Here is a 7606-nt window from a genome sequence, read left to right on the forward strand (position 1 = left end):
AAATTGACAAAAGACAAATTAATGAGGGGGAAAAAAACAGTTTATTAACACTTGCAGCATGAATACATGTGGGAGAAACTCAGTGAGGAGTATCTTAAGGGGTGTTTAAAACATGAGGCTTATACAGAATAGCATCTTAATGAAGATCAATGAATTTATAGAAAGGTGACAAGGCAAAGGAAAAGGGATTTAGGCTTTTAAGGGTGGCAAACTGTGGGAAGATAAATAGAGGAGAATAAACTAATGGAAGATAAGAGTAATTTTAGTCAGACTCGTGATGTAAATTCCTCTCAGGCTGTGTCTGGGCTGCTAAGAGTCTAGAGATTTTGCAGGTATATAAGAGCCTAAGTCTCCTCTTAGGCAAATAGGAAGGGAGAACAGTTTGTTATTGTTGTTGTTTGGTATCTGCTATTTCTCAATTGTCTTCAGCTCTAAATAATTTGCATATTTTGGGGTGGCATATTTTTATCCCCTATAATATTCTGCACCTATGGATATTTAATTGATTTTAACTGATATAATATGTTTAGTGGATACACAGGCAAATCTATGCAAAGCAAAATTATAAAACTGAAATTGGACACCCTCAATTATATGATTTTTATACCATTTATCATTGAAAGAACTATATGAGCACTAGACTTCGCATTTCTCACACAATTGCAGGGATGATAATAACTTTGTTTGTAGTCCATAGCCTACTGGGGTTCTTGGACCCAAATATAAATGGGTGACCCCAGTTCACTTCTTTGGTTAGATCGCACAGAAGACTGTAACAACTCTGGACAGCTGCTAACTTCTCAGAATGTAGCAACATAATTTAAAGTAGGATTCTTTAGAAGAGTTGCTGGAATATCAGAAAATAAGAAGGAGGCTTTGAGTTCTGATGAAAGAAAAAAACTAAAAACAGCTCCAAATTAAGATAAACAAAACTAATACTGGACCATCTGCCAGAGATTCTGGCTATTTTATTGGAACGAGTGCAGCTACTGATAATAGATTATACAATAAACATAAAACGTTTTTGAAAACTAAGTAAAAAACCATTTATCCTTAGCCATATAATTTGAAAGTAAATTGAAATATAATTTTCAATAATATAGACTTTACTATTTAAAAAACAAGAGGAAAAAAAAAAAACCTGGGCTCCCATTCTGCCTCAGTCAGTCAACGTGTGATCATCTATAAATTATTTCATATATCTCATCTCTTACAATATTTCTTATTAACTTAAGTGTTTTTTTGAAGATGAAATGAAATAAGGTATGCAAAGGACTTAATAGAATGTCTACAAAGAAATGTTCAATATATGGTAGCTGGTAATATTTTTGTAATTATTGCTAATATTTTTTAATTTCTAATTGTATTAAAGGTTAAGCAAATATTTTTACCTAAATTATGGAATCCTGATATTAGAAGAAATTTAACTTTTAAAATAATTTTATATATAATCTGTGAATAATCTTTTTCTCCCCTAAGTATGATAATAATAAATGAAGGAAACATCTAGAACATAGGGCCTAGCATACAGGAACCGTTCATTACATTTTAATTCCTGTTCTTTCATTTATTTTCATTTGGTACTCCCTCAACACTTACAATATAGCTGTGTTTATGATAATGTTATAGAAACTGAAATAAATACATATCTTAACATTGAAATCTTAATTTTAAAATTAAGGTTGAGAAACAGACTGACTGGTAAGTGTTTCTTGTTTCTCCACTTTTCAATGAGGTCAGGAAACAGAATCCACTCTAGTAATACTAACTGAATATTTAATTTAAAGTAAAAAAATTGTTAACTAGGTATCAGGGATCTGAAAAGAAAAAAAGTTGTACAGTGATATTACAGAGGTAGCAACTGTAATCCTTGGGGCCGATAGATCAATGGGAGTTTGATGTGGCCCAGCGATAGTGGGGAAGAGAGGGATAATGACAGAACAGAAGTATAGTTAACGTTTTCCCTCGATTCTTCCTCATATGACGCAGTGAAGAAGCAGAGATCATTGAGATTTAATAGTTTTATTAGAAGTATATTTTAGAAAGGCAAAGCATGCCCCAAGGAGGCACATGGTCCCAGCGCTGTACCCAATACAAAAAGGGCACAAAAAAAGATAAGAAGGGCAAAAAGAGCCCAGAAGTGGGAATGTCTGCATTGTATTTGGGCTGTGATGGATGGTTCCAAAGGCGTTCCTAGGTGATTGGCAAGTGAAGTCAATTTGATTGTTATATAACTCTTTGTCTAGTGTGCATGTACATACCCAGAATATAGTCTATTATAATTAGGTTCATGAACTTTCAAGCATAAACCTAGTATTATAATGAAGCTTATACTGTAGGCAAATTACCTTCTGTGCACGCGTCTGTAGCCAGAAAAAAGCTATAGATTATGACCCTCCTGTCCTTTGTCTCTGGGTATGCAGGAGGAATTCTATAACACCAATAGGGTGTTCTTTGGGTGGTCTCTAGGCTGGGCCCCTATTCTTTTGCTTCCCCTGTCACTCATGTCTGACTAGCTACCTAAAAATAACTGCAGAAAATAGGACTGAAGAAAGAAAGGGAAGAGATTTGGATTATTAAAGCTTGGAAAAGTTGCCCTGTGAAACTCCACAGTGCTCAGCTGGTGCTCCATCCTCAGGTGCTTACATGAGGCTCACATGAGGGGCCTGTGGAGCTGGGGATTCAGCGAGACCTCTGAAGAGGAGCTGGCTGGCTTGTAGCTTATCAAGAGAGGTGCAGTAGGGCAGAATCTAGAAGTATGAGGAAATCCTGCAAACTGAAATTACCTGCTATCACTGTAACAAATACCTAGCTGAGTTGAAGAAGCACTGCTGGGGTGATGCTACAGGAAAATGAAGCAAACAGAAAGATCAAGTCTGTTGTTCTCCTTCTAGGTGTCCAGTTTCTCACCACCGCCCCTGCCACGGGGAACCTAACTAGAGCTGGCAAATTAGAGATGTGGTTTGCAGAGCCCAAACCCATATCACAAAATAGAATATGGAAGAGTAAGTTTGAAAATAAGAGACAATAGAATAGGAGTTTCTGAAATATTTAGTGGCAGGTGAGTATTTTGTTGTTTTTTAAGTCCACAATTTGGATGTTTTCTTATAACCGCATTTCTGAATTTTATTGCCTCCTAAACACAAGCAACATTAGAATGGAAAATACTATGATCTGATGATTTCAGTATTCTTAATAGATGAAACAGGATTACATCAAAGGCTAATTAAATGTCTGTTAAAAACTTGTTCAAGAGAGATAAAAATAAATATTAAACCAGCAAAAAACCAATTCCAGTTTTAAAAAATGCACATAGTCAAGAACTAAAATTACCCATTACTTCATTGACAATAGATTTTACTTTTAACAAGTGAAATAATATACATCAATATTTGCATGAGCTCCTGTGCATTTCTATAGATTTTATTTTGCTTAGATGCTACTTTTAGTTAACAAAAATTAAATTATTTAAATTAGAAAAATGCATGAGGAAATAGCATTTAGAAAGATATCTTTATGCCACATTTCTAAAACTCTATTAAAGAATATATCATATTTTCAAAATATGCAAGAAATTTGCATATAATTCTGTATTTATCTTATAGTATTATAATTGTATACTTATCTTTGCATAATAGAAAGCTCTTAGAATGCAGAAATTCATATATGCAGTTCATAACTGACAATAAGTAAAAACTAATAGAAAATTCAAGACTATCTTTGTGATAGTACCAGAACCTAAATCAGTTTGATTCTAGCATATTTATAAAGAAATATTATTAAAATTTAATCTTACTGGAAAACTATGAGTATGTTATGTTTCAGGCAGTACACCTAAAATAATTTAGAATTTATATCTCCCCATCTGTTATATATTAAAATTGATTTAATATGTACTATGCATTTTGTCACATTTGATGCTTATCTTTTCCCTATCTAAGAAGAACTCCAGTTTATAAACATTTTAAATAGAAAACATTTTTTTTCCCAAGAGTGAACATTTCTCATTACCCATCGCGGTCTTTCAGGTAACAGAGAAAAGGAATGGACTTACTAAAATTCCAGAGCAGGTATCCAAACAAACCTGAAAGCTTATTTCAAAAAGTTGTGAAGAAGGGTTTTAAATAGAAGCGCTACAGAATGAATATGCTATCATCCAAATTCAGCTAGATTGTACACAAGTGCCAGAATAGCAGGAGAGATTAATAACTTGTACACCAGCATATTTTATTCATGGTTATAGCCACTATACTTCCAAAATCTGAAATTCAAGGACTATAAATCTCTAAAGTGATAAATACAAAAGGTGGAGAAAATAGGCCAAAGTTTTAGAGTGATATCTTGACATTCGCACATGCTACCGTGGCCTCCATTAGTCATGTGTCATCTTCCTTTTAGAGAGTGAAGACTTCTTTTCACCTTATAATTATTTATATTTATTAAATAAATAATGTTCTCTTCTGCTTTTCAAGCTGATACTCCTTTTATTTTTTGAAATGAGGAGTTTAGGAATGGCATACCAAGATTCATGCACAGCTTACGGACAAAGGAGAAGAATTATCCCCTTCTCTACACAAAGCTCATGGCCAAGTTTTAACCCTACAAATTCCCATGCAGACCTATTTTACAACTTCATGCTGATGATACATACCTGGGTTATAGCTGTGAGGTACACTCAATGGCAGCTGTTCCAACCAGTATCTTATACCAATAATAACAAGGACCTGGAAACAATAAGTCTAGATAAAAAGATGTATCATATTCATTTTGCCAGTATTATCAACTAGAAGTAAGCCTAGGGAAAATTGTGTCCCAGCTCTAGTAAGTGTAGACTTGTATTGTTCTCTCTTTTGTTGTAGGATCTGCTTAGGTATGGTTATTTCTTGGGAAAGCTCTTTCCAGGTAATCTTACTCATCCTTTAGGGTTTTAAAATGAATTTTGAATTCGAGTTTTGTCTTTCAGAGTATAAAACAAACTTAGAGTAACACATGGAAATAGTGATCGAAAAAAGGAATTACCTTTTATTATAACTGATTGGGAGATTCTGCCTAAAAGCCAGAGACTATAGTTTACCCTGATCGGCCTCCAAAATAGAACATATTTCATTATGCCTACTTATCCGCCATGTAGGATATTCATCTGAGACCGCTTTAGGGCATGAATGGGAGAGTTGGGAACATATCATATCAAGTTCTGTGAAATCCACTGTCCACTAGTCTTTCATGTCCTTTGAATGAATGTACTTTCATATGTATGTCAGTAAACTGGCTGCTAATTTTGGCTGCTATAACAAATTACCATAGACGAGGTAGCTTACAAACAACAGAAATTTATTTTTTACAGTTTTGGAGGCTGGAAGTTCAAGATCAAGTTCAAGTATTACTGGGTTCTGGTGAAAGCCATTTAAGAATGATAGACTGCTGCCTTGTTGCCGTATCCTCATATGGTGAAACAGAGAGTGAGCTAGCTCTCTGGCCTCTTCTTATAAGGATACTGATCCCATTCACATGGGCCTCACCCTCATGACTTAATTACCCCACTTCCAAATGTCATCACATTGGGGATTAGATTTCAACATACGAAATTTGGGATATGCACACATTTAGTCCAGAACACTGGATTACATAGCACTTTACTAAACACAGCTGGCCTATATGTTATAGAGGCAATTCCTTCTTCATTCTTATGTTACCTATTTTAAAAGCAGATAAGTTTATCATGATAAATTTTATGATAATAGTGGTGAAGACTCTCCTTGACCAAACTTCAGTTGTGCTTCTCTAAGCTCTCTTTTCCACGAGTTCTTGAACTTTGCCTTCTATATCTGTTTCTGGTGAACCCAGTATAAGCAAGAATCTTTCAAAGTTATCCCCCAACCCTTGGTAGTTGATCAGTCTTGATATATGATCAAGTTCTTCATCCACCACCTCTATGTCTAAGTCTTTTGACTGCCTCTAGCAACAATCCTATTAGGTCAATTTAGCAAGAATCTCCCACCCTTTATGTCTCCTCTTAGTAATTTTTATCCACTGATCCCTTCACTATGCAATTTGATTGTAAATCTCCAGGTACCTTTGCTATATTTGGAATTGAGCTCAGCTCTTTCTCCTATTTCAATACTGCTGAATAAAATCTGTCCCGATTTCCTTTAATTAATGTCTGATTCTGTTTCTCTTTTGCCATAACTATCATAGACTAGCATAGTTTTAGGAGGAGGAAACTTTAACAATATTCCTAAACAAATTGAGCATATTTGTTAAACCACCTATTAAACTTCAGGCTAGTTTAATGTGAATTCGATAGATCAACTTATTTGATGAAATTTAGTATTAGAGGTGTTTTGAATATATAAAAAAACATCAAATTCCACGTCATTAAGTACCAGCATAAAAATTCATTTGTGTTCCACAAGAGAATGCAAAGCATTGTAACGTAGTGTAAAAAACGTGTACTAGTATTTTATGGCTACTGTAAAAACGTCCCACAAATTTGTCAACTTGAAACCACATACATTTATTATCTTACAGTTTTGTAGTACAGAAGTCTGAAATGGGTGTTGGCTAACATCACTGTTGGTAAGGCTATGTTCCTTTAGAAGGACTTTAAGAGAGGAATGGTTTCTTTTTCTTTTTTAGTATCTAGATACCACCTACACTCTTTACTTAGCTCAAGGCCTGTTTCCTTTATCTACAAAGTCAGTCATGTTAGGCCAAGTGCTTTCATGCTAACATCTCTCTGGTTCAGTTTTCTGAATCATTTTTCCACTTTTAAAGACCCAAATAATTCAGGATAATTTTTACCTTCTGATCAGCTGATTAGTAACCTTAATTCCACCTTCCACCTTAATTCTAGTTTGCCATGTAATCCAACAAATTCAGTTTCCAATATTTAGGACATAGACATCTTTGAGTTGTCATTATTCTGATATTCATGATATTACTTTTATAAATCTATATCAAGAGGAATTTATAGGCAAGTAGCGTAAAGCATAGTTGTTTTCTATCATTCCAAAATCACTCTATTTTTTGAAGTAAACATGACAAATGTCTCTACATAGCTCTAAAGAGTGAATATGTATAGGGTGTAGTGACATGAAAGAACGAGATATTATGTCTATTGATGTGGATCAAAATTGGCTGGACCAAGAAAGATATTTTGGAGATCTTGAAGTGAAACCTTTATGTTTCTTATTGTATATGTGAGACTTTTTAATAAATTTTCTGTTTTCTATACTGTTATTTTCAGAAGTATGTTCATCTGAATCTTTAAAATGATGTCCTCTCACATTCCTCCTATAAAATTGATTCAAATTGGTAAACTCACAATTTTTAAGACCTACTAACTGTTTTTATCTATTAGAATAACGGACATGGGCAACACAGTGGTAAAGCAGAAGGTCATCATTTTCCCTTTTTTAATTTAATCTATGTCATAGAGATTTATATACAGATTTTACATTTCCAACAGATTTTAAGAATGAATTACCCTTTACCTGCTTCCTGTTCACTTTTCAGTGACATAATCTTGTTTTTAGATCAGTTCACATTGGAAATAATTGTTGCTTCACAAAAAAATAAAGTTTGAAAATAGAACTATAAAAACATA

The sequence above is a fragment of the Pteropus alecto genome, unplaced genomic scaffold, assembly GCF_000325575.1.
Source record: "Pteropus alecto unplaced genomic scaffold, ASM32557v1 scaffold5, whole genome shotgun sequence".
NCBI lineage: Eukaryota > Metazoa > Chordata > Mammalia > Chiroptera > Pteropodidae > Pteropus > Pteropus alecto.